This window comes from Ceratotherium simum, chromosome 12, assembly GCF_057802395.1.
Source record: "Ceratotherium simum simum isolate JZ-2026a chromosome 12, ASM5780239v1, whole genome shotgun sequence".
NCBI lineage: Eukaryota > Metazoa > Chordata > Mammalia > Perissodactyla > Rhinocerotidae > Ceratotherium > Ceratotherium simum.
This window is the reverse complement of record NC_141911.1, coordinates 10257394-10284607: the sequence shown is the minus strand read 5'-3', so window position 1 is coordinate 10284607 and position 27214 is coordinate 10257394.

Here is a 27214-nt window from a genome sequence, read left to right as displayed (position 1 = left end):
TGGAAAGTCAAAATCATCCTGGAAAGTGAAAGGCCAGAAGGTGGATTTTGACTGTTAGAAACATGGTGGACACGGTGACCACGGTAAGCAACAGGACTAGCAAAATCATTGCAGGGATCTTTGACAGTGGTCACTAATGATGGGATCCCTAGGACTGAAATAAAGCCTACTAAGGTCTTAGTTGATCTGTAATAACCAAAACCCAAATGACTACACGTGATGAATAGAGGCCTCCTTGAGTCACCACAGTGGAGAGGTATCTCTCTCACCCACTTCCCTGACCTGAGCCAATTCACAGATCTGTAGCCCCTTGAATGAACCTTTGCTTCATTGAGAGGGCTACAAAGGCAGGATTTTATGCCTCTGACATAATATGTAATCTTCTGGTCATTCCCAAAGGCACCTGCAGCCATTTACCAAGACTACTGTGAAATGGGAGAGAAAAAGACAGGTTTGGGGGGAAATATTGCACACTTGGTTTGAGGTGATGCTAATTCTGGGGACCCCACATGCCACTGTAGTTCACTAGAATGTGTGGGGCTCATGGAAGTCAGGCAATAAATAGAGCGATGGCCTGAGTCCAACTGACAGTGAGCCGCATGGCTCTGCAAATCAATCCAGTGGTTATTTCTTCAGTTTGGTATATTGAACCAGAGTGGACAACTGAAAAGAGTATAAACAGGGAATAAGGGAAAGCCACTGAGCTGGTTACTGCTGTGGGAAACTGGGCTCAATCCCACTGGAGTCCCGCTGAAGGACTATTTAGAATGAGTCTAAGAACTGTCCCTTTAATTACTGGGAGCTAGAGCTAGCTCCTGCCCTCACTGGTCAAAGGTTGCTCCAGAGGAATGCATACTCCTGCAATTCCAAACTGTGCCTGTTAAGTGGGCCCACTGCACACCTGCCAGCATTCTTGATATTGGAGGAGCCCTGCACAGAAGGTGAAGATGCAAGATGCATGCTTGAGGTAAGCCATTGTTAGCAGGAAGTGAGTGGAAGCCTGTACGGAATTGTCGACTCCATATGTCACTGAAATGGATGGTAAAGCTGAGGGGATGTGATTTGAGGCATCAGATGTGTTTGCCGCAACAAACTTATGTGGCAACCAGCAGAATCCCCACATTGACTCCTTGACCCATGGATTCAGGGCTACTATGGCAGGAGAGGCCAAAATGGAGGTTTCTGAAAAAGCCCCTCCTTACCAAAGTAATAAACTCAAAGAAATATAATATTCCTAAAACAATTGCAGAAATTAGTGGAACATAAAATGAAAAGTGTAGAAATGGTGATTCCTTTCACTTCTCCATTTAACTCATTTCAGATGTGTATGGACTTTAGGTAATGAAAATTGATTATCATCAATTTAATAAGGTGCTGACTCCAGTTGCAGCTGATATTCCACATACGACATTTTTATTGGAGAAAACCAACATAACTTAAAAATTTTAAAAATTAGGAAATTACTTATTTCTCTATATACCAAAGATGACTAGAAGTTTTTTTAAATTGACAGAAATAGCAGGACACTTTCCCTATCTTACCTCTCAACCCTTCAGCTGTATGTCATAATGTAGCCACCAGGAACATGGATCATCTCACCAGCTCACAAGACACCACCCTGGTCCACTACATTGATGACATCATGCTGACTGGACCTGCTGGGAAAGAAGTTGCAAATATCCTAGATGTCTTGGTAAGACGCATCTGTGCTAATCATAGCAATGTTTCAATTGTAAAGACCGTAGAGATCATTTTCTGATTTAACCCTCCCATTTTTCAAATGGGGCAGAAGGGAATTGAGAATGGCCTGGTGCTGAGGTGTACTGATGATTTACTATGTAACAGGATCTTTGCATATACCATTAAAATTAATCCTAACCACAAACCTGTGATCTAGGGCAACTTAGCCCATTCCCTGTTTTACAGACAATGAACAGTTTCAAATAAGTGAAATGGCTTGGCCAAAGTTTAGACAACTGCCAAAATTCAAATCCAGATCCATTTGGCTCCTAAGGCTACGGTTCTTTGATAATGTGCTTTCCTTCAGCATTTTTAATTCCCAAAACATTACTTTATTCAATTATCACAAAAACTCAGGAAAAATGCAAAACTGTCAGCGTTAAGTGATATTTTTTCAGTATAGAATTCCAAGATGACAATTATTTTTTCAGTCCTTTAAAGACACTGTTCCACTTTTTTTGTTTGGTATTGTTTCCAATGAGAAATCTGCTGTCATCCTTATCTTTGTTCTTCTGTACATGATGTCTTTTATCCACTAGCTGCTTATAAGATTTTCTTTTTATCATTAGATTTTCGCAATTAGATAATGATGCACTTTGGTGTAATTGTCTTCATATTTCCTGTTCTTGGCTTCTTGGATGTAGAATTTATAGTTTTCTTCAAACTTAGAAAATTTTCTGCCATTATTTCTTCAAATATTATTTCTGCCTTTCCTCTTTCTCCTTCAAATACTCCAATTAACCATTTATTAGGGTACTTGTAATTGTTCCATAGCTTACCAATGCTCTGTTCATTTTATTCTCAGTCAATGTGAGTTTGTTTTTGTTTCTATTGCTGTCTTCAAGTTCAGTAATTTTTTTCTTCTATGATGTCTAATCTGCCATTATTCACAACAAGTATATTTTTCATTTCAAACATTATGGTTTTCATCTCTTAATGTTCAATTTGGAAATTATATGTATATGAAATATATATCTATGTTACATGTCTACTAAACATAAAGATTATGCTTAATCCTTTTTTTAGCTTTTTGAACTTATGGAATAGAGTTTAAATGCCCTATTTAATGTATCTCTCTGTTAATTCTAACACTTCTGTCAGTTATGGGTTGTTTTTGATTGATTAATTACAGGCATACCTCAAAGATATTGTGAGTTTGGCTCCAGATCACAATAAAGTGGATATTGCAATAAAGTGAGTCAGATGAATTTTTGGTTTCCCAGTGCATATGAAATCTATGTTTACACTATACCATAGTCTATTATGTGTGCGATAGCATTATGTCTTAAAAAAATACACATACCTTAATTTAAAAATACTTTATTGCTAAAAAATGCTAACCATCATCTGAGCCTTCAGCCAGTCATAATCTTTTTGCTGGTGGAGGGTCTTGTAAAAAATGCAGTATCTGTGAAGTGCAATAAAATGAAGTATGCCTGTATCTCCTCATTATGGGTCATGTTTTTCTCTCTCTTTGCATGCCTGGTAATCTTTGATTAGACGCCAGACATTGTGAATTTCATCTGCATTGTGCTGGATATTTTTGTATTCCTATAAATTGTCTAGAGCTTTGTTCTGGGATATAGTTACATTACTTGGAAAAATTTTATCCTTTCATGTCTTGCTTTTATAATTTTTTAGGCAGGTCTGGAATAGTGCTCAGTCTACGGATAATTATTTCTCACTACTGAAGAAAGACCTTCCTGAGTATTCTCTTGCACGCCTTGTGAATTATGAGTTTTTCCCATCAGGCTTGTAGAAACAGTCACTGTTGTCAGCTCTGTGTAAGTACTGGGTAATGCTCCCCCTGATTATTTTAGATAACTCTCCCTCAGCCTCAGGTCATTTCCTCACACAGGTACTGAGAGGGACTCTCTGTAGGTCTCTGGGGTCTCTCTGTGTAGCTCTCTCCCCTCTGGTACTTTATCCTATTAATTCTAGCTGCCTTGGTCTCCCCAGACTCTCAGATCTGTCTCCTCAACTCATGGAGTCTGTCAACCTCCACCTCAGTTACTTCTCCCTCTGCCATGGCCTGGAAATCTCTCAACACAATGAAGCTTTGGAAATCTTATAGGACTCAATTCATTTGTTTCCCATCTCTAAAGGATCAATGTCCTTCATTGACTAAAGCTCAGGGTCTGGAATATCATTGTTTCATATATTTTGTCTGTTTTCTTTTTGGTTGTTTCAGGTAGGAAGGTAAATCCAGCCCCTGTTACTTCATCTTAGCCAGAGAAAAATTCCCTTCCTTTTGTTTTTGAAGACTATTTTTACTGCATATGTAATTCTAGGTTAACAATTATTTTCTCTCAAGAATTTAAAGCTGACTTTAAAGTCATTTCCTTCTGATTCTCATGATTTCTGTTGAGAAGTCAGCTGTCAGTATCATTGTTATTCCCCTGACTGTTTTTGAGATTTTTTTCCTTCTATTTAGTTTTCAGCAGTTTGGCTATGATGTTCCTAGCTGTGGTTCTCTTGTATTTACCTTGCTTGTGGTACACGGAATTTCTTCAGTTGACGTCTCATCAGTTCTTGAAAATTCATGGTCATTATTTCTCCAAAAATTGCTTCTGCCTCAATTTCTGCTTTCTTTTACTTCTGAAACTACAAGTGAGTCTATGTTAGACTCTCTCACTGTGTCCCACATCTCTTCCACAATTTTATTTTCAAATCTATTTGCTCTTCAGTAAGTTTATTTTTATTGCTCTGCTTCTTCACCAAACCTGTTCTCTGCTATATCTAATCTGCTGTTAAACAGTGGTTAAATTATTAATTTCAAATTTTGGGGTGTTTTTTCTAGAATTTCCATTTGATTCTTTTAGTATATTCCATTTCTTTGGTGAAATTATCTGTATTTTCTTCTATTTTCTCCATCTTTCTACTATATTCTTGAACATATTAATCAAAGGCATTTTAAAGTGATTACATGCTAACTCCAACAGTTATTTCATCTGTGGATTTATTTCTATGTTCTATTTTTGTCTCTTGGTTTATGGTCATAGAGTCCCAATTCTTGGCATGCCTAGAAAATTTGAATTGAAAGCCAGATGTCATGTATTTAAAAATTGTATATGCTCCACGTGATGTTATCGTCTTCCAGAGAGGATTCATCCTTTCTTATGCTAGGCAGAGAAAATGCAGACCTAATCATCACAACCCACTCATGGTCCTAGCCATACTCAAAGATACACTGCAGTTTATTTAAGGCTCTGTTTCACTCTAGCTCACTCTAATCACACGGTGCAGCCCTACAACATTTACAGATGAGACCCTGCAGGGGTCATCAGGTCTTCTTTTCCTGAAGATTCTGAATTCTCATCTTTGCTTCCTCAGTGCCACAAAACTGTGGAAAACTCCACTTTGTTTTTGGTTTCGCTTTTTGCTTCCAACCCCACACACTTCAGAATTCAGCATATGTCTAGAGGGAAATGTCCATTTGTTTGAGTCTTCTCATATATCCAATTTTGTCACTCTAGCTCCATGAGATCACTAACAATGCACTAGTTTCTCTCTTTACCAACAGTAGACCTCCAGACCTCAGCAAACCACAGATTCTTGGCGCATAGCTTGCATGCATAATTGTCAAATGCCTTCAGGAAAAAAGTGGCTGCAGATCCTTGAGTCACTTCTGCATATTTCTCCCATCTCCAGGAACTTAGTCTTGTTAGTCCTCTAACAACAGGTTTAGAGGTTCTCTTTGCCTTTAAACATGTTTGTTGTATTTTATCTGACTTTTTCTAATTTGTTTTTTGGCAAGCGCTTTGGTTTCCTACAAAGTTTCCCATCCTACCTGGAAGAGAAAGTTCTTATATTAAATTCTTTTGTTTTGTAGATTTATGGCTTCATTTCAAGAAAATTGTTTTTATGTCTACTATTATAGATTTGAAAGGTTTTTTGGTTCCATTTTTTCCCTTTTCATTACTTCAGGTGTACTGATTATTCATATGTAGGATGTAAGTTATCTCTCCCCCACATCTTTCATCTTGTTTTCTCAATCCTTTCATCTGCGTGCTGCCTGCTTATCTTATATCAGCCCTTCTTTTCACTTCTAAGATACTGGTTTTTGTTTTGCTGATTCTGGTTTGGTTTTAATTACATCAATTCTACTGTATTTTCTCACTTTGTATATCTCCAACAGTTTCCTTTTCATTTTCTTCTTTTTTGGAACTCGTGTATTATAAAGTCAACTTTTCTTTAATTTCTTTGGGTAAAGATGATAAAATAAAGCAGCTAAATTTTCTCTTGCCTGGAGTACATCCAACACAAGTTTTTGTTTTATTTATTGTTTTATGTCTATATATATTTATATCTACCAATCTATCTATCTATATAAAGTGCTATATTTTACTCATGCTGTTTTGTTGTTTCTGTGTTTTTGTTTTTGTTGTTTATTTCCGAATTCAGGTTAGTTCTAACCAGCTCAGCTTTTAACTCTTAAAATAAGAAAAAAGACGGAATATCTTCTCCTACTTATTTTTCTTGAGAACTATTATGATCTTCTCTCTTTACCTACAGGACTGGGTATTAATAATTTATATTCTCTATTTAGTCATTCTTCTGTTTGAGAAAGGTGGAGAAGGAGCTAGAACCTTGAACAGTCATATCTGGGAATGCTGTTGCTTTCTTTCTGAAGAGGACCTGAGTTGGAATTGAACTCCATCAGGTTGGAGTACGTATCCGTAGTTTTCAGCAGGCTCTCTCTCTTTGTGATAATCTCTCCAGGGCTCAAAGTCTTCTTTTCATTCCAGAGCCAGCACTTTTTTTCCACATGTATAGTTCCAATATCATCCACAAAACTTATGTGTCCCTATAGCGCCCCTGCTAGTTAAACAGCCATGTCACAGAGGAAAGAAAGGCCCCACGTCATGATACTCTTCCTCTCCAGTCTGCTCCCTGGAGGTAAAGGGGCTGAAAAGAGGGTTCTCCTTGTCCTTCCCTGTTTACCAGGCCACCAGCTCCTGACTTCCTGAGCTGTGAAGACTGATGAAGTGCCAAAGAATTCCCTCACTTTGTTCTGCCACACCACACTGTGAACCCTCCAGGACTGGGGAGCTCTGTGTGGATTTATAGAACCAACTGTAACATTAAAAATAAGAATATCTGTTAATCAGAAGGCACAGTTCCAAGAGTGGGAGACGATATTTGCAACACCTGTAACTAATAAAGCTATTAATATTAGAATTTATTTAAAACTTCTATAGATCAATAAGAAAAAGGACAACCAATAAATAAATGAGCACAAGTCTTGAACACTCACTTTGAAAGAAGATCTTTAAACAATCAATAAACATATATAAAATGTTCTTTACTCATTAATTGCTAGGAAATGCAAATTAAAACCACAGTGAGATAACTCTATAGCTTTCCAGAAGGGATAACATTAAAAATATTGATAACATGGAGTGTCGACAGAATGTGAACAGAAACTCCCACACTCCTCTATTGAGAGGACATATTGGTACAACCCCTTTGGAAATCGCTTTGGCTGTATCTACTCGAGATGGAACTATAGTACCCTACGACAGGCACTCCACTTGTAAGTATATACCTATAACAGTTTCCTATGTCTGCTATAACAAATTGCCACAAATTTAGTGACATAAAACAACACAAATTTATTATCCTACAGTTCTGGGTCTCAGTGAAAATCAAGGTCTTGGCACAGCTGTATTCTTTCTGGAGGCTGTAGGGGAGGCTCCATTTTTAGCTTAGCCTTTTCTAGCTTTGAGAAGGCTTCTGTATCCTTGACTCATAACCCCTTTCCTCCATCTTCAAAGTCAGCAACATTAGGCTGAGTTCTTCTCAAGCTGCCATTTTGCTGGTTCTCTCTCCTGCCTCTGTCTTCCACTTAGAAGGACCCCTGTGATGACATTGGGCCCACTTAGATCATCCAGATAATCTCCCCATTACAAGGTCAGCTGATTAGCAACTTAATTCCATCTGCAAACTTAATTCCCCTTTGCCATGTCACCTAACATATTCACAGGTTCTGGGAATTAGAATGTGGCCATCTTGGGGGTGGAAGGCATTGCAGAAACTCTTGCACATGTAAACAATTTCATGTTTACAACATATACAAGGCAACACAAGAAAGTTGATAGCAGGACTACTCAGAATAACAAAAATCTTACAAAAACAAATGCCCAATAATTGAGTACTAGATAACTAAATTGATGCATATTCATACAATCATATAACAATCAGCCATATGCAATAATATGGATGAATTTTAGCAATGTAAAGTTGATTAAATATATATATATCAAAAGAATATATCCAGCATTATATTCATTTTATAATATTAAAAACACCTAATAATGGGCCAGCCTGAGTGGCCTAGTTGTTAAGTTCAGCGCGCTCTGCTTCAGTGGCCCCAGTTCAGTTCCCAGATGCGGACCTACATCGCTCTGTTAGCAGCCATGCTGTGCAGGCAGCCCGCATACTAAAAAATAGAGAGGAAGATTGGCACGGATGTTAGTTCAGGGCGAATCTTCCTCAGCAAAAAAAAAAAAAGAAAAGAAAACTCTAATATTAAAAAACATTACAATATTAATATTTTAATATTATAAAATAGTCATATAACCCTTCTAGTTATACACATATACAATGTACAGTATGTGTATAGTAATTATACGTATATATCCATATATCTCTATCTCTGTCTATCTATCTATTTGTTGTTAGTGCCATTGATGCAATTCTGACTCCTAGTACCATCCTCTCACCTTCCAGGTTCCTGAGACATTTCCATGGATTCATAAGGTAAAAACTGTTTTCATAATGATACACTGGCCCTTTTTCACTGTGTTGATATTTGCACTAATGTCCAAAAGTAACGGTATGCCTGATTGTGAATCAAGACACTGGTAACAAATTGTACTGTTAAATATTGAATTCTTCACTGCCAATTATTCACAGTAATATAAAAGAAGACATGCCAGTTTTACTTAAGAATGTCCTTGATGAAGTCATAAAAATTATTATTTTTATGAAATCTCAACCCTTGAGAATACGTCTTTTGTGTATGTGTGTGTGTGTGTGTGTGTGTGTGTGTGTGTGTGAGGAAGATTAGCCCTGAGCTAACATCTGTTGCCAATCCTCCTCTCTTTTTGCTGAGGAAGATTGGCCCTGGGCTAACATCTGTGCCCAACTTCCTCTGCTTTATATGTGGGATGGCTGCCACAGCAAGGCTTGATAAGTGGTGCGCAGGTCCACGCCCAGGATCTGAACCTGCGAATCCCGGGCCACCGAAGCGAAGCGTGCGAACTTAACCACCATGCCACCGGGCCGGCCCCAAGAATACATCTTTCTAATGTTCTATGTGAAGAGGTTGGAAGTACACACAAAGCACTTCTGATGTATGCGGAAGTGTGATGATTATTCAAGAAAAAACACGTGTGGAATTGTTTGAGCTGCAAGCTGAATTAAGCAGGCTTTTCATGGAACACCATTTTTTCTTGAAAGAATAACTTATAGACACACTATCATTATCCAGATGTGGACATTTAGTAAGCATTTATTGAAAATTAATCAAGTGATCGTGTCATTTTAAAAATGATTTTACTTATTACCAATGGTAAAATTTGAGCTTTCAGGCAAAAATTAAAATTTCAGGAAACTTACATCCACTGCCATAAGCTGGACAGCTTCCCAAACTTAAAAGTTTTTATAATGACATTGGTGATGATACTGATGAATCTGATTCTTTGATATTGTATAATAAACTGTGTGAGCATTTGGTAAATCTGCCTAACAGTGAACAAACATTTTCCAAATGACCTGGGTTTGATGCTACAAAATAAAGCACGAGTAAAGATCCACTCAAAACACAAAGTACATTAATGTAACAGAGTATGAAAAGTGCATTGATTTGTTTACAGATTTCTCATTGCAACTGATCTTTAAGAAATTGCCACTTGTCAAGTTTTGGACTAGGATCAAAGACTATCCACGATTATCTGAAATGGCTATTAAAATAATCCTCTCTTTTCCAACTCCATATATGTCTAAAGCCAGATTTTCTTCACATTTTTATTGTTGTTGTTAGTGCAGTCCAATGGATTCCAACCCCTAGTGAGCCTGTGGACAGCAGAGCAGAACCCTGCTTAGTCTTTTTGCGCCATCTTCCCACCTTCCAGTGTTATATCAGACAGTGTTCCGTTGCTATTCATAGGGTTTTCATGGCCAATTTTTCAGTAGTGGGTGGCCAGGTCTTTCTTCCTCATCTGTCTTAGTCTGAAAGTTCCACTGAAACCTGTCTACCATCAGTGACCCTGCTGGTATTTGAAATACCCATGGCATAGCTTTCGGCTTCACAGCAACATGCAGCTGCCACAGTATGACAACGAACAGAAAGGTGGTTCCCCGAACAGGAAATGAACCCGGGCTCTGGAGGTGAGAGCACCTAATCTTAACCACTGGACCACCAGGGCTGGCTTTTCTTCATACTCTTCGAACAAAATGACACTGACAGAGATTGAATGCAGAAGCACATATGAGAATATACTTTTTCTCATACCTTACTTTCTTTAAAACACATAGGATTGTATTAAGCAATAATTATAACATTGTATTGTTGTGTTTATAACATAACTGTATGACAATCTATATGACAATAATAGCACAAAGAAGTTGGGGGATGGAGCCATACTGCAAAAATGTCTCCATACTTTACGAGACTAAGTTAGTATTTAGATGACATAGACTGTGGTTTAAAATATGTATTGTAATCCCTAGAGCAGCCACTAAGAAAATAACCTCAAAATATATAGCTAAAAATCAACAGATGATTTTTAAATTGTTCACTAAAAATATTTAACACAAAAGAAAGCAGTAAAGGAAAAAAAGAAGAACAAAAAGACAGGACATATATAGACAACAAATGGCAAAATGGCAAAGGCAATCCAACTCTCTTAATAATTATATTAAATGTTATCTACACAACCTAATAAAAAGGCAGAGACTGTCAGACCAGATAAAAAAGCAGGATCAAACTGTGTGTTCTACAGAGGCATACCTTAGATTCCAAGATACAAATAGGTTAAAAGTAAAAGGATTGAAAAAGATAAACCACGTACAAACTTAAACTATAAAAGAGCTGGACTGGCTCTATTAATATCAGACAAAACAGACTTTATGACAAGAACTATTACTTAAGACATAAAGAGTCAATATAACGGGAACATATACAAATTATAAAAGTGTATGTACCCAACAACAGAGTCTCAAAATACACGAATAAAATAATGCATATGTATATCAAATCATCACATTGTGAACTTATACATACAATTATATTTGTCAATTATTCCTCAATAATGTTAAAAAAAATTAGCAAAATTGAAAGGAAAAATAGACAATTGTACAATAATAGTTGGAGATTTAAATAACCCCCTCTCAATAATTGAGAATAACTGGACAGAAAATCAGCAAGGATATCGAAGAATTGAACACTATTAACCAACTCAATCTAATTGACATATATTAAGCATACCACCCAACAATTGCAGGATATACATTATTTAGAATATGCTAGGCCATAAAACAAGTCTCAGTAAATTTTAAAAGGGTCAAAGCATACAAAATAGGTGCTTTGACCAAAATGGAATTACATTAGAAATTGACAGCAGACAGAAATCTGAGAATCCTCAAATATTTAGAAATTAAACAACATATTTCTAAATAACCTCTGGGTTGAAGAAGAAATCACAAAGTAAATTTTTAAATATTTTTAATTGAATTAAAATTGAAAACACGGCATGTTAAAATTTTATGGGATGCCACTAAAGCAATACTGAGAAGAAAATTTACAGCTTTAAATGCCTATGGCAGAAAAGGACAAAGTTCTCAAATAAATAATGAAAGTTTCCACCTTAATAAATTAGGAAAATTAAGAGCAAATTAAGCCCAAAAAAGCATAACAAATGAATTAAGAAAAATAAAAACAGAAACCAATGAAATAAAAAAACAGAAAAATAATAGAGAAAAATCAATTAAATGAAGACTTTGTTCTTTTTATATTGCCCAAGATAAAAACAGAGAGAGACACAAATTACCAAAATCAGGATAGAACAATGAGATCATCACTAGTAATCTTCCAGAAATTGAAAGAATTTTAAGGGAATATTATGAGCAATATTATGCAACAAATTAGACCACTTAGATAAAATGGAAAATTTTCTAAGAAAGACAGAAATTAACAAAACTGACTCAAGAAGAAATAAGAAATATGGATAGATCTATAACAAGTATAGAAATTGATTTAGTAACAAAATATCTTCCCACAAAGAAAAGCCCCAGATGGCTTCAACTGTTGAATTCTTTCCAGTATTTAAGGAAGAAATTATACCAATCCTTCACACACTCTTTCAGAAAATAGAAGGGAAAGGAACTTTTCCTAACTTATTTTATGAAACAGTGCTACCTTGATGCCAAAGCCAGATAAAGACATCACAAGAAAACAAAACAAAACAAATTAAGACCAATATTTGCATAGAAGCAAACTATAAATCTATTGATAAAATAGTAGCAAATCAAATTTATCATGATAAAGTGGGATTTATCATGGAATACAAAGTTTGGTTTAAAATCTCAAAATCAATTAATGCAATTAACATGCATGAGATAACAGAAAATATATATACTGGTCTCTGCCCCCAAGTTCCTGACACAGGGCTCCTAAAACCTTTATAACTTCCTAAACGATAAGAGCACTAGGAGCATCTCTTGTTGTAATGAGGTGACTCTAGGTGGACTCCTGGATGGTTCCTGAATGGGGGCTGGTCACCAGCAAGACCAAGCCATGATTAGAAGCTTGGAGTTTTCAGTACGCACCCCAACCCCCCACAACTTCTCCAGAGAGGGGAGAGGGGTTGGAAATGGAGTTAATGACTACATGATGAAACCTGCACAGAAATCTCAAAAGTATGAGGTTCAAAGAGCTTCCAGCTTGGTAAACACATCCACAGTGGGAGGGTGACACATTCCAACTCCACGGGGTCAGAAGCTCCTGCATTTGGGACCCTCCCAGACCTCACCCTGTGTATCTCCTCTTCTGGCTGTTCATCCGTATCCATTACCATATCCTTTAATAAACTAGTAAACAAACGTGTTTCCCTGAGTTCTGTGAAATGCTCTAGCAAATTAATCATACCCGAGGAGGGGGTCATGGGAACCTCTGATTTGTACCCAAATCAGACATAAATTGTGGGTAACTTGGGGACCTACTACTTGCAATTGGCATCTGAAATTAGGGGCAGTCTCACAAAACTGAGCCCTTAACCTATGGGATCTGATGCCATCTCCAGGTAGATAGCATCAAAATTGAGTTAAATTGCAGGACACTCAGCTGATGTCAGAGAATTGCTTCATATAGGGACAATCCCAACACATTTGGTGAACAGAAGTGAAGTGTTCTTTTTGAGGGTGGTAGTAGGGAGAGCAGTAAAGGAAACACACACGAGAAACTCAGGATGGAAAAATTAGGGTTTTCCCTATCCAGGAAGTAGAAAACAGGGTTTTTCTAACTCACAATGTTAATAGAAAAAAGGATAAAACCACATGATCATCTCGATAAACTAAGAAAAAGCACTTGAAAATATCTGTCACCCATTCATGCTCAGAAACTTTCAACACAATAGGAATAGAAGGAAATTTTCTCAACTTCATAAAGGGCATCTGTGAAAAACCTATAGCTAACATCACACTTACTGGTGAATGGTTTCTGCTTGGGAGAAAAGGCAAAAGATGGCTGCTTTCACCACTTCTATAACAGCAATATACTAGAGGTTCTGGCACTTCAATAAGGAAAAGAGTGGGAGGCGGAGGAGAGAGAGAGGAAATTGAAAGCATCAAAATTGGAAAGGAGGAAGCAAAACATTTTTTATTTGCAGATTACATATACTGCATGTAGGAAATCCCAAGGCATCCACAAAAAAACAAACAGAAAAGAACTAGTAGAAGTAATAAATGAGTTTAGTATGGTTGCACGATACAAGATGAATGTACAAAACTGGGTAGTATTTCTATATACTAGCAATAAACAATCTGAAAATGAAATTGAGCCATTCACAACAGCATCAAAAAGAATGCACTTAGTAATAAATTTAGCAGAAGAAGTGTACAAAAGACTTGTACACTGAAAACTACAAAATATTGTGGAGAGAAATTAAGGAAGATCTAAATAAACGGAGAGACATTTCATAGATTGGAAGATTCAAAATTATCAAGATGGCAATTCTCCCCAAATTGATCTATAACTTCAATATAATCCCTATGAAAATCCAAGCAGGTTCTTTTGGTAGAAATTGATAAGCTGATCCTAAAATGTGTATGGAAATGCAAAGGACCTAAGAGAGTCAAAATAATTTTGAAACAGAAAAACAAAGTTGTAGGACTTAGAATACCTAATTTCAAACTTACTATAAAGCTACAATAATCAAGACCATGTAGCATCGACACAAGGATAGAAATATGGATTAATGGAACAGAATTGAGAGTTCTGAAATTTATGGTCAATTGATTTTTTTACAAAGATTCTAAGATAATTCACTAAGGTAAAAGATAGTCTTTTCAACAAATGGTCCTGGGAGAATTGAATAGCCATATGCAAAAAACAAAAACAAAAAAACAAACGTAGACCCTTAACTCACACCATACACAAAAATTAACTGAAAATGATCCATAGACCTAAAAGTTAAAGCTAAACCTACAAAACTTCTAGAAGAAACATGGGAAAAAGTCTTTATGACCTTGGGTTAGACAAAAAGGTTTTGGAAAATGCCAAAAGCATAATCCATCAAAAATTGATAAGTTGAATTTCATCAAAATTAAAAATTTTTGTACTTCAAAAGTCACCACTAAGAAAATGAAAAGTCAAGCCATGGATTGAGATACAATTTTGCAAATCGTATATCTGACAAAAGACTTGTATCTAGAACATATAAACAACAGTTCAACTCAATAATAATAAAACAAACAACCCAATTTGAAAGAAAAAACCTGACAAACTATTTAAATAGACATTTCATTAGAGAAGATAAAAGAATGGCTAATAAGCATATGAAAATGTGCTCAGCATCATTAGTTATTAGGGTAATGCAAATTAAAAGCACAGTGAGGTACCACTACACGCCCACCAGAATGGCTATAATAAAAAAAACAGACAATAACTAACATTGACAAGGATGTTGAGAAACTGGAACCCTCCCACCTTCCTGGTGCTAATGTAAAATGGTATAGTCACTTTGTCAAAAAGTTAGTGTTTCTTAAAATATTTTTTAAAAAACTTTTATCACACAACTCAGCAATACTACTCCTAGGAATCTATTCAAGATTAATGAAAGTCTATGTTCACACAAAGACATGTACATAAATGTTCTTAGCACCATTATTCCTTATAGTCCCAAACTGGAAATACCCCAGATGTTTACCAACTGGTAAATGGAGAAACAAATGTGGTGTATCCATACAATTGAATACTATGTAGCAACATAACGGAATGAACCTCTGCTATACCGTACAACATAGAAGAATGCCAAAATCATTATGCCAAATGAAAGAAGCCAGACACTTAATACCACCTATTGTATAAGCCAGTGTACATGAAATATTCAAAAAAAGCAGACACAGAAAGCATATCAGAGGCTGAGGTGGGAGCAGTGATCACTGCAAAGAAGCAGGAGGGAACTTTCTGGAAGGATAGAAATGTTCCCAAACTGGATGGTGGTGGTGGCTGCAAACTATAAACTTACTAAAATAAAAAATCATTCAATCATACACTTACAATGGGTGGATATTATGATATGTAAATCATACCCTAATAAAGTGGTCAAAAAATTAAAAAGCTAAAATTCTTATGAAGAAATAACAATTCAGATATTGTTATATACATTTAGTGATTCACTTTTGCTGGAGATTACGTTAAATTTTTGCTGCCCTACCAAGTTTGAGAGCTGTGATTGTTGTTATTCTTAGGGACTTTCCAAGGAGCCCAAATATTTGGAGTTTTTAAGCAGCAAGTGAGATCATGGATCCACCAGTATCATGAGACAAAAGGGAGTGACAGAACCTCCTAACACCCTGCCATGGGGGATATAAAATGTTACCTCCTGGTGGATTACAGGTCTTTCTAGAATTAGATCATTTCAGAGCACAGATTTTTCCCAAATGACCATTAAGCCAGAACAAGGGATTCCATCAGAGCAGATGGTTTGAGCCTGGGGTGGGGTGGGGGGGTCTCACGTCAGCTTTCGAATCCAGTTGGCTTCCTCCATCAGTGTTGTCTCAGCAACTTTTATTCCCCGAAGAATCTCACAAGGGCTGCTGACTGTTAGTTGAAGAAATACTTTTGAAACGAGAATGAGAGAAGGGTGAATGAAGAGACAGAACTCGTCTGCAGCAGCCAGTGTGGTTTGAGCATGGAAAACTACCTGCTCTGGCCTGGCTGGCAGGAAACTTGGTGCAGTTGGGAAAAGCGTCTAATTTAGTCAGAAGTCCTGGGTTCATGTTCTGGCTCTGGTCATGTCACTTGCAAACCATGTGACCTTTGGTCAGTTATTAACTTCTCTAAGTCTCAGCTTTCTGACTTTTAATACGAAGATAAGTGATAACGATGCCATCCATGTATCATCAACAACAGGTTCCTTTAGAGGGCTCATGTCAGTTCTGCTCTGAACAAAGGAGAGTGAAGTCAGTCTGAGCTTTGCCCCGAATCACGGTGCAATCTAGCGTATGTCTCTTTGCTTTGTCTTCACTGGGAGAACACATTTGCCCAGAGAAATTTAGTTTTCACTGGGAAAACATTTCTCCACCTGACTCTTGAGTCACTCCTCTTCAATTCCTTCCCTGATTCCTCCTCTTTCCCCAGACATCTAAATGCTGCAGCACCCCAGGCCTCGATCCTCGGTCCGCAGTTTCTCCCTAGATGATCTCATCCAATGCTACCGCTTCGAATACTATCTCTATGCTCGTGCCTCTTAAGTCTAAATGTCTTTCCTGGACTTCTCCCCTGAGCTCCAGATCCATATATCCAACTGCCCTAACCAACATTTCTACTGGGATGTCTAAGGCACCTCAAAATTAAAGTGGCAAACTTGACTATGGATTCATCCACTCTAGCCCAAATCTTTTCCTTCACTTCAAGCCCTCCACAATGCAGGAAATTGCATTACCACCCATCCAGTTGCCCAGATGAAAATTTCTAGGAGCTATCTTTGATCACTCTCTTTGATCTCTCCCTGCATCTTCTCTATTGGCAAGTCTTATCAGCATTGAAGTAAAATTATATCCAGAATCTAACTACATCTCACCATTCCCACTGCTATGACCCTAATCAAAATCCCCATCATCTCTTACCTTCAAATAGTCTCTCTGCATCTGACATCACGACCCAACACCTTCCCCATAGTCCCCAGTCTCTCCCTAGTATATTCTATTTTATCTTCTTGATACCATTTATTAGGACCTGAAATTATCTTTCTGATTAAAAAAAAAACATTTTAGGATTATACACTACCCTTTTTCTTCTAGCTTTATTGAGATATAATTGACATATAACATTGTGTAAGTTTACGGTGTACAACATGTTGATTTGATACACTTATATTTTGCAAAATGATTCCCACTATAGCTTTAGCTAACACTACATCGTGTCACAAAATTACCATTTCTTTTTTGTGGAAAGAACATTTAAGATCAATTCTCTTAGCAACTTTCAAGTATATAATAACTATAATCATCATGTTGTACATTAGATCCCCAGATCTAATCTAATCTAATCTAATCACGTTCTAACTGGAATTTTGTACTCCTTGACCAACATCAACCCATTTCCCACACCCCAGCCCCTGGTAACCACCACGCTATATACACTTACCCTTAAAACTGCATTGCATGGCTTCTTAGCATTTTGGACTGCTGAGTTTATCCTAGAGTTTCTAAAACGGTTTCACTTTACTTACACTGACAATTAACTCTGGAAAAACTCTGATACATAATAAAGACATTTACACACACACAGACATACACACTCACTCACAGTCATACCCAGTGAGATTTCTCCACACGATGACTCTAAAATTTTACACATTACTAGAGCCATGTTTGTAAACTATTGTCCCAGAGACGACTAGAAATCTTTGCCTATCCCAAGGTCATGAAAATGCTCTCCTATATTTTCCCCCCAAATATTTATTATTTTGCCTTACACATTTAAATCTGAAATCAATCTGGAGTAAACTTTTGCTCCTAGTGTGAGGTGAAAGTCAAGATACATTTTTTTCCATATGAATTTCCAAATGATCTTGCAACTCTTATTCACAAGACCATTCTTTTTCCACTGCATATCAATGTCCACTTTGTCATAAATTGGACGTTTTACTTTCTCTCATTTTTGTCTCGGGTGTAGAGAAATACTAATTTTTCTTGTGTGTATATTACACTTGTATACAACGACCTTGCTAAATTTACTAATTCTAACCATTTGTGTTTAAATTCTTTCAGATTTTCTAGTTACATAAGCATGTTATTCATTGCTAACAACAGTTTTAGTTATTCTTTTCCAATGCCTATGCCATAAATTTATTTTTCTTGCCTGATTGCACTGGCCAGGCCTCCACACAATGCTGGACAGAAGTGGTGATAAAGATACCTAGAACTTGTCTTATTCCTGATTTTATGAGAAAAGTTTTCAATATTTAACCATTGAGTGTGATGTTTCCTATGGCGTCTTTGGGGACAGGCATTATTTAACAGAATGAAGTAGTTCCCTTTTATTCCTAATTTGCAGAAATTTTTTGATCATAAATAGGTGTTGAATTTTTTCAAACACTTCCTTCCCTAGCATTTTGCACCTAGTGAGATAATTATGATTTTCTCCTTTTTTCTGTCAATGTCGTGAAAAACATGATTATTAACATAATTATTTATTTTTTATTTTTGAACCATCCTTTCATATCTGCAATAAACTCCACTTAAACATGATGGATTTTTCTTTCCACATAACACTGGATTTCATTTACTAGCATTTTGCTGAAGATTTTTGCAGTATAATCTTGAGACTGGTGTGTCATTTTTCATTTATCTTTGTCATATTTGGGGATCAAGTTTATGCTGGCTTCATAAAAAGATTGAAGGGTTGCCTCTTTTTCTATTTTCTGGAAGAGTTTGTGCAAGATTTTTATTTCTTCCTTAGGTGTTTGGAAGAAATCATCAATGAAACCATCTGAGTCTAAGGGTTGTTTTGTGAGAAGATTCTTATTTATATTCAGAATCAATTTCTTGGGTATAGGACAATTCAAGTTTTCTGTTTTTTCTTCTGTCAGATTTGGTCAGTTGCATTTTTTGAGGCATTTGTTCATTCTTTCAACTTGTCAAATTTATTGTAATAAAATAGTTCATAAAATCTTATATTTTGATATTTGCAGGATCTATAGCTCTGTTTCTTTTTATTGATGTTGTTGGCAATTTCTTTTTCTCTCCTTTGATCCTGGTTGATTTTACAAGCAGAAAATAATTTTATAAATATTTTTCAAAGAACCAACTTTTGACTTGGTTGATTTATTTTATTTTATACTTGTTTTAGATTTAATTGATTTCTGCTTTTACTATTTTCTTTTTTCTACTTTCCTTATGTTAGATTTGCTCTTCCTTTCCTAGCATTTTGAGATGTAAACAATTTATTTTTACCATTTTAATTCAAATATGTCCATTTAAGGCTATTAAATTCTCTCTAATAAAGCCCATGCTTTACCTCCATTCTACAAGTTTTGGAAGGTGAGCTCATTTTTATGGAGATATAATTGACAAATAACATTGAATAAGTTTAAGGTGTACAATATATTGATTTGGTACATTTATATTGCAATATGATTGCCATAATAGTGTTAGCTAACACCTCTATTGTGTCACATAATTATCATTTCTTCTAGTGTTAGGGACAATTAAGATCTAGTCTCTTAGCAATTTTAATGTTTATAACACAGGTTGTTGTCTATAATCACAGTACTGTATATTAGCTCCAGGACTTATTTATGTACTAATTGCAAGTATGTACCCTTAAACATCTCTCCCATTCCCCCACGCTCAGCCCCTGTTAACCATCATTCCATGCTGTTTTTTTGAATTTGGTTTTTTAGATTCCACATATAAAGGCTATCATACAATATTTGTCTTTCTTTGTCTGACTTATCTCACTAAGCATAATGTCCTCAAGGTCCAGCCATGTTGTTGCAAATGGCAGGATTTCCTTTTTTCTCATAGCTGAATAGTATTCCATTGTATATATATGTACCACATCTTCTTAATCCATTCATCTGTTGATGGACACATAGGTTGTTTCCATATCTGGGCTATTGTGAATAATGTTGCAACAAACATAGGAGTGCATATATCTCTTCAGTAACTTGTTTTCATGTCCTTTGGATGTATATCCAGAATTGGGATTTCTGGATTGTATGGTAGTTCTATTTTTAATATTTTAAGGAACCTCCATACCGCTCTCCATAGTGGCTGAACCAGCCTCCAATCCCACCAACAGAACACAAGGGTTCTCTTTTCTCCACGTACTCATCAACACTTATTATCTCTTGTCTTTTTGATGATAGCCATTCTCACAGTTGTGAGGTGATATCTTATTGTAGTTTTGATTTGCTTTTCCCTGATGATTAGTAATGTTGAGCACCTTTCATGTACCTGTTGGTCATTTGCATGTCTTCTTTGGAAAACTGTCTATTTAGTTCCTCTGTCCATTTTTCTCCCATTCCATAGGTTATTTTTTATTATGTTAATTGTTTCTTTTGCAGTACAGAAGCTTTTAAGTTTGATGTAATCCCATTTGTTGATTTTTTTCTTTTGTTCTTTGTGCTTTGGGTGTCATATCAAAAAAATCATTGCCAAGACCAATGTCAAAGAGCTTCTTCCTTGTGTGTTCTTCCAAGAGTTTTATGATTCACGTCTTATGTTTAAGTCTTTGATCCATTTCAAGTTAATTTTTGTGAATGGCCTAAGATAGGGATCCAGTTTCATTTTTTCTGCATGTGGTTATACAGTTTTCCCAGCACCATTTATTGAAGAGCCTACCTTTCTCCATTGGATATTCTTGGCTCCCTTATCAAATATTAGTTGACCGTATATGCAGAGGTTTAATTCTGGGCTTTCTATTCTGTTCCATTGATCTATGTGTCTATTTTTATGCCAGTAGCATACTGTTTTAATTACTTCAGTTTTGCAGTATAGTTTGAATTCAGGAAGTGTGATGCCTCCATTTTTGTTCTTCTTTTTCATGATTGAGAGCTTTGGCTATTCAGGGTGTTTTGTGGTTCCATATAAATTTTAGGCCTGTTTTTTCTATTTCTGTGAAAAATGCCCTTGGAATTTTGATAGGGATTGCATTGAATCTATAGATGGGTTGGGTAGCATGGACATTTTAAGAATGTTAACTCTTCCAAACCATGAATATGGGATGTCCTTCCATTTGTTTGTGTTTTCAATTTCTTTCAACAAGGTCTTGTAGTTTTCATTGTACACATCTTTCATTTCCTTGGTTAAATTTATTCCTAGGTATTTTATTGTTTTTGATGCTATTGTGAATGGGATAGTTTTCTTTATTTCTTTTTCAAATGTTCCATTGCTAGTGTATAGAAATGCAACTGATTTCTGTGTATTGGTTTTATAATTTGCAACTTTATTGAATTCATTGATTAGATCCAACAATGTTTTAGTTGAGTCTTTGGGATTTTCAATATTTAAGATCATATCATCAGCAAATAATGACAATTTTACTTCTTCCTTTCCATTTTGAATACCTTTTATTTCTTTGTCTTGCCTGATTGCTCTAGCTAGGACTTCCAGTACTATGTTGAATAAGAGTGGTGAGAGTGGGCACCCTTGTCTTGTTCTCGATATTGGAGGAAAATTTTTCAACCTTTCACCATTGAGTATGCCATTGGCTGTGGGTTTGTCATATATAGCCTTTATTATGTTGAGGTACGCTTTTTCTATATCTAATGTATTGAGAGTTTTTATCATGAAGAGATGTTGTATCTTGTCAAATGCTTTTTTTACCACTATGGAGATGATCATATGATTTTTATCTTTCATTCTATTAATGCAGTATCACATTGATTTGCATATGTTGAACCATCCTTGCATTCCAGGGATAAATCCCACTTGGTTGGTGAACAATTCTTTTAATGAATTCTTGAATTTGGTTTGCTAATATTTTGTTGAGAATTTTTGCCTCTATATTCATCAGGGATATTGGTCTATAGTTTTCTTTTCTTGAATTGTCCTTATCTGGCTTTGTATCAGAGTAATGCTGGCCTTGTAGAATGAGTTTGGAAGTGTTTCCTCCTCTTCAATTTTTTGAAAGAGTTTGGAAAGGATTTGCATTAATTCTTCTTTAAATATTTTCTAGAATTCACTAGTGAAGCTATCTAGTCCTAGGGTCTTCTGTATTGGGAGGTTTTTGATTACTGATTCAATCACCTTACTCATTATCGGTCTGTTTAGACTTTCTATTTTTTCCTGGTCTATTCTTGGTAGGTTGTATGAGTCTAGGAAACTACCCATTTCTTCTAGGTTATCTAATTTGTTGGTGTATAATTGTTCATAGTAGTCTCTTATGATCCTATGTATTTCTGTTTTGTCAATTGTAATTTCCCCTCTTTAGTTTCTGATTATATTTATTTAAGTCTTCTCTCTCTCTCTCTCTTTTTTTTAGTTAGTCTAAGGTCTAACTAAAAGTTTGTCAATTTTAGTTTAACCTAACTAAAGTTTTGTTAATTTTGTTTATCTTTTCAAAAAACCACCTCTTAGTTTTGTTGATCTTTCCTATGGATTTTCTGTCTCTATTTCATTTATTTCTGCTCTGATCTTTATTATTTCCTTCCTTCTGCTAACTTTGGGCTGAATTTGTTCTTTTTGTTCTAGTTCCTTGAGGTGTAGAGTTGGGCTGTCTTCTGCGATCTTTCTAATTTCTTAATATATGCATTTATCCCTATAAAGTTCCCTCTCTGAACTGCTTTTACAGTGTCCCATAGGTTTTGGTATATTGTGCTTTTCATTGTTTTGAAATATTATTTGATTTCCCTTTTGATGTCTTCTTTGGCCTATTGTTTGTTCAGTGTATGTTGTTTGGTTTCCACATATTTGTAGATTTTTCCAGCTTTTCTCATGTTGTTGATTGCTAATTTTATACCATTGTGGTCAGAAAAGATGCTTGGTATGACTTTAACTTTCTTAAATTTTCTAAGACTTGTTTTGTGACCTATCTTATGATCCATCCTTGAGACTATTCCATGTGCATTTCAGAAGAATGTGTATTCTGCTGCTGTTGGGTGGAATTTCTATAGATGTTGGTTAGGTCCATTTGGTCTGATGTATGAGTCAAGTCCATCATTTCATTGTTAATTTCCTGTCTGGATGGTCTATCCATTGTTGAAAGTGGGATATTGAAGTCCATTACTATTATAGTATCATTGTCTATTCCTCCCTTCATATCTGTTAATATTTGCTTAATACATTTAGGTGCTCCAATGTTGGGTGCATATTTATTTACAATTGTGATATCTTCTTGATGGATTGATCCCTTTATCATTATATAATGATCTTCCTTGTCTCATGTTACTATTTTTGGCTTAAGGTCTATTTTGTCTGATATAAGTATAGTTATTCCCACTTTCCTTTGGCTTCCACTTGCATAGGATATCTTTTTCCATCCCTTCACTTTGAGTCTACATTCATCCTTAAGACTGAAATGGGTCTCTCATAGGCAGTATATAGTTGGGTCACGTTTTTTTTTTATCCATCAAGCCACTCTGTGACTTTTGATTGATGAATTTAATCCATTTACACTTAGAGTAATTATTGATATGTAAGGACTTACTAATGCTGTCTTATTAATTGCTTTCTGGTTGTTTTGTATTTCCATTGTTTCTTTTTCTCTCTGTTTCTGCCTACCTTTGTAAATTGGTTATTTTCCATGGTGGTGTGCTCTGTTTCCCGTTTTTTTGTCTTTTTTGGATTTACTCTAGGTTTTTGTTTTGTGGTTACCATGGGGCTTACATAAAACATCTTGTAGATAAAATAGTCCATTTTAGGCTGATAGCAACTTATCTTTGATTGCCTATAAAGGCTCCCCCATTTTACTCCTGCCTTTTATATTATAGCTGTCACACTTTACCTTATCTTGTGTGTTCATTAATAATTTATAGTAGCTATAGTTATTTTTACTACTCTTTTCCTTTAATATTTATACTACAGTTGAGTAGTTAATCCACCATCTTAATATACAGTTATAGTTTTCTAAGTCTGACTGTAAATTTTTAACCTTTTACCAGTGTAGTGTATCTTTTCGTATGTTTTCATGCCACTGATTAGCATCTTTTCATTTCAGCTTGAAGAAGTCCTTTCAACATTTCTCACAAGGCAGGTCTAGTAAGCTCCTTCTGCTTTTGTTTCTCTGGGAAATCCTTTATTTCTCCTTTGTATCTGAAAAGTATTCATAAAGTATTCTTGGCTAGCAATTTTTATCTTTGAACATTTTGAATATGTCATACCACTCTCTCCTGGCCTGTAGAGTTTCTGTTGAGAAATCTGCTGATACTCTAATGGGGGTTCCTCTATAGGTTACATTCTTTTTTTCCCAGGCTGCCTTGAAAATTCTTTCTCTATCATTGATGTTTAACAGTTTCATTGTACTGTGTCTTGGAGAAGGTATTTTTGCATTGAGATAATAGGGTGATCATTTATCTTTCTGAAATTTTATGTCCAAGTTCTTCCTCAGGTTAGGGACGTTCTCAGCTATTATTTCTTTAAATGAACTCTCCACCCCCTTCTCCCTCTCTTCTCCTTCTGGAATTCAGATTATTCTAATATTTGTCTTTTTGATTGAACCTCATAGCTCACATAGGCTTTGTTTGCTCTTTTTAAAATTTGTTCCTTCTTCTCTTCTGTGTTATTTCAAAATTCCTATCCTCCATTTCACTTATTCTATCTTCCATCTGATCTGCCCTGCTACACATGCTCTCTATTGCATTCTTTGTCTCATTTGTTGAATTCTTCTGCTCCAAAATTTCTGTTTGGTTCTTTTTTAAGGAAAAAAATTCAATAATTTCAATGTCTTTGGTAAAGAACTCATTTTGGGGGCCAGCCCCATGGTGTAGTGGTTAAGTTTGGCTCACTCTTCTTCAGTGGTCTGGGTTCATGGATTTGGATCCCGGGCATGGACCTACACCCCTCGGCAGCCATGCTGTGGTGGCAACCCACATATAAAGTAGAGAAAGATTGGCACAGATGTTATCTCAGGGCAAATATTCCTGAGAAGGGAGAGAGGGAGGGAGGGAAAGAAGGAGGGAGGGGAATGAAGGAAGGAAGGAAAGGAAAGGAAGGATCTTTAACTCTTTGCTCATTGCTTTCGGCAGATGGGGTGTTATGTTCTATGGTGTTGTTATTAACTGGGTTTTTTTCTGTCTCTTATGAAGATGTACCTGCTCCACTCTTCTTGCTCCCTCTTGTGACTGAATTTTTAAGCTTTTATGTCTTGGCTATTGAAAACCTCTCTCTTATTTTCCAGAAGGTGGTGCTATAGCTCAAGTTTGTGGTTTCTCCCTTGCCTATCCACTGTGGCCTGTTTTCTGAGTAGGCTCCCTATCTACTGGAGCTCACTCTGACAGATACTCTTAGGAGCTTGCACAAAGAGCCTCCAGCAGAATGAGGGAAGGTATGAGTTTAGCACTCAGTACATGGGAGTGCTTGTGGACCAAGTAGGGAGATCCCTGGGGGTGGTATGCCCAGATGTTCATGGACTTCCTGCTGAGCACAATCCCAGTGTGAAATTTTTATCTGCCTCTTTCCCAATATTCTCCCTTCCCTCAATCATAGAGCTCCCACCTTAGTATTCCAGGTGCTGGTGGAGAGAAATGGGTTTCTCCAGCCATGTCCCACCCAGCTGGGTAGCCAGGCACTCACTCATTGCTTTCTTTTTCCCTGTAGGAGAGGTTACCTCCACCAGATAAATCAGCCCCATTCAGTGTTTCCTTGGAGGAAGGGCAGTGCCAGAAAAGTTTCTCATATCACCTCCACTGTGACCTAACTTGTATTTTTCTTCTCTTCTTTTTCTCCAAAGCTGTGCTTGAGTCTTCCTTTGGGAAGGCTAGACTTCTGCAAGTTGTCTGTCATGTGTGAGTGACTGCCCAGGTCAACACTCACCTGATTTTTGCCCAACAGTGGCAAGAGGGGTCTAGGCAGTTTTGCTGGCTCTACTGGCTCTGCAGCATGAATGGAGGTGTGTCTGTCTCTTACTGGATACACTGGTAGGCGAGACTCCTCTTGGGTCCCTTGAAGTAAGGTGCTAGGTCCCAAATTGTCCATGAAGGCACTTATCTTTGTGTACGAATGTCCAATTCATTGATTAAAAAGGAAGAATGTCTTATGCTGACATGTTGCTGACATCACCTCTATGATATCAATTTTAGTCGATTAATATATTCTCTAGTTTCTATTTTCATTTCACCTTGATCTTTGAATTATGTAGAACTGCATTGTTTAATTTCCAAGCAGAGGAAGTGTTTTACTAGTTTTCATTTTATTATTAATTTCTACCTTAATTCCATGTGGTCAGATAACATACTCTGCGTGATTTCAGTCATCTGATATTTGTTTATGCTTTTTTTATGGTCCTGTACATGGTCAATTTTGATAAATGTTTTGTGTCTTTGTTGAGTGTGACTGTATATCAATTAAATCAATTCTGTTAACTGTATTGTTTGGCTCTTCTGCATGCTTATTGTTCTTTTTAATCTCATTGTTCTATCAGCTATTTAGAGAGGTGTATTACAGCCTCTCACTATGATTTTGGAATTGTCTATCTATCTTTTCAGTTCTGAAATTTTTGTTTTATATATTTTGAAGCTATGTTATTAAGAGCATACAGATTTAGTATTGAGATATCTTCCTATTAGATAGCCCCTTTATTATCATGAAATGAAACTATTTCTAGTAATGCTTCTTGACTTCTTAAAGGATTCTTTGTCTAATATTGTATAGTTTTTTTCAGTTAGTATTCACATTGTATATATATTTTCAATCCTTTACTTTCTACCTTTTTGTGTTATTATATTTTAAATGTGACTCTTGTGATAAGGATAAAGTTGGGTTTCTTTTTTATCCAGTCTGACAGTCCTCTACTAATTATATCAGTAATTATTGATATAGAATGGTTTATATATACAAATTTACATTGGTTTTCAATTTGACCCATATATTTTGTGTTCTTTTTTTTTTTCCTTTCTTGCCGCCTTTTAGAGTAGTCAAATAATTTTTATTAATCCATATTTTCCATCTATTAGATTGTTAGTTATACTTTATTTTATAATATTTTAGAGACTAAAACAATCATCTCTAACTTATTTCAGCCTGATAAAATGCATTACCTTACGACTTCCCTGATACTGGTAAAAGCTTAGAATCTTTGACT